This window comes from Pinus tabuliformis, chromosome 3_2, assembly GCF_031772625.1.
Source record: "Pinus tabuliformis cultivar Carrire ecotype Pingquan chromosome 3_2, CPIR1, whole genome shotgun sequence".
Taxonomy (NCBI): domain Eukaryota; kingdom Viridiplantae; phylum Streptophyta; class Pinopsida; order Pinales; family Pinaceae; genus Pinus; species Pinus tabuliformis.
Window position 1 is genome coordinate 1260232440 of NC_142302.1, and position 2129 is coordinate 1260234568.

The 2129-nt window shown below is 39.8% G+C and overlaps 1 pseudogene; it reads right to left on the minus strand.

The window, feature by feature from the left end:
- Positions 1-1039: 1039 nt before the first annotated feature.
- On the minus strand, positions 1040-1882 carry LOC149185314 (2,3-bisphosphoglycerate-independent phosphoglycerate mutase pseudogene; annotated as a pseudogene).
- Between the last annotated feature and the right edge of the window lie 247 nt (positions 1883-2129).

Genomic DNA, 2129 nt, shown 5'->3' on the forward strand with positions numbered 1-2129 from the left:
CACAGATTATTTCGTGAGGCAAGATAGGCATGAGGTTTAGCAATCAAACTGAAATAATATGGAGTGGACAGACTGTTGAGAAGCTGAAAAGGGCATATATAATGAATCCTTTTCAGACAGAAGAAGACACACAGAGGATGAATGTTTTTCCCAGGCAGAGAAATAACTGGATTCTACCTTTCTTACTTAAAAACATTCAGCTAGAAACGATTATGAATGAACTGTAAACATAACAAGATACTCATGAAACAGTAAGAAGAACATATGCTAGACTCATACCACTTGAATCTCATAAATCAGAGTTGTATCATTTCATTAATTCTCTGCTAAAACTGTACAGTGAAGTGCTGATTTCTTCTACCTCTCCCAGAAACTCCAACCCTTTACAAATGATTTTTCAGTACAATAAATAGAATCAATCTGTGGGAAAACAGATCAACACAAATGGGGAGCTGTTACAACAGCTCAAGAACTGAAAACTAAAGATAGAGAACAAAAGCCAAATAATCTTCAAAAGGAAGAGCTACGTTACACTTGAAATCTGTTTAATAACCCACGAGGAAGCAACACCTGTAGCGTAGATCTCGTAACTGAAGATAAACATAGGCAATCCAACCTATCTTCCTGCTGTTGTAGATATCTTTGCTTTAATTTTGGCTTTCGGTCTTCTCTTTTGGCTTTTGACTTTTCATATTCCCTTTTGCCGTTTGAAAAAACCAGCTTCTTAATAAAAATAGCGTTGAATGTAGATTCCGCCTTTAATGAAGGAAAAAATGCATTGTAAATGTGAAAGGGGAAAGGATATGACCAAAACTATAGGCAGCAAGCTAAACGACATGTATGCCAGGCTATTATGAAGGCATCAAAACTGAAATGGTGAAAAGAGAGTCTGAATACTTTCATAATCATTGTTTTCGCTCAGCTAACACCAATACAACCAAAATTTGTTTGTCAATCAGGATATAAGGATATGGATTTAATATGATGGGTTTAAGAACTGAAGAATGTATCATAGTGCTTTTGATAGCAATCACAAATGTCAAAAAACTGTGTAAGATACTTGGTTACAAAAACAATAAGTAGGTTCATTTGGATCGACTGGCAAATCGAGATCCATACTAAGTGCAAATCCCAAGAGATTAATTATAGTGGAGGCGAAATTTGCAAGCCTACGCTGTTTCAAATCAGTACAAAACCTCTTTCCTTTCATAAGTCCAGGACCTCCTATAGCAATTGGCACTAGGGAACAAGTATGAGAAATCAGAATTTGAATTTTTCCATCTTTATCCTTAGTCGGTTGACCTGTTTTGTTTCTTTTCACCATATCCTCGGCATTTCCATGATCTGCCGTAACAAGGTAGATGCCGCCAACTTGTTCTATTGTATCAAGAATAATCTTTACAGCCTCATCAGCAGCCTTACACGCAACAACCGTTGCCTCTATATCGCCAGTGTGCCCTACCATATCACCATTTGGCAGATTCACACGAACCTGATCATAACGGCCACTCAATATGGCATCTCTGGTTCTTTCAGCAATTTCCAAGGCCTTCATTTTTGGTTGGACATTGAATGTGATTCCTGAATCACTTGGGATTTCCACATATTCCTCCAGTTCCTCGTTAAAATATCCGGACCGGTTGCCGTTCCAGAAAAATGTAACATGACCGAATTTTACAGTTCCACTGCATGCAAATGTCCGTATCCCATTGTGTACAAGATATTCTCCTGATGTTCTATCGATATCTGGTGGGGAAACAAGATAATGAGCTGTAAGCTTTAACTCTCCATCATACTGAAGCATTCCTGCATATCGAATTTTAGGATACCGAACTCGATCAAATGCACTAAAATTCTCATATTCGAATGCTTTAGCAACCATAGTCATATGATCCTGCCACTATTTGTGATCTTTTCCGCCCAGCCAACTCGACATGTGAGGCCACCGTGCGTTTTTGGGTGATTTGGGCACTTTTTGGGAGTTTTTGGGCTCTTTGGCTATGTGCGTCATGCGGGAGGCCAAATGCACCGCGCCTCCTGGATGCGCCGCACCCGTGTAATTTTGCACTGGATGATCACGCCCAGTGCGCCACGCAGCCCATGTGCGCCACGCCACCTACTCTATGCAC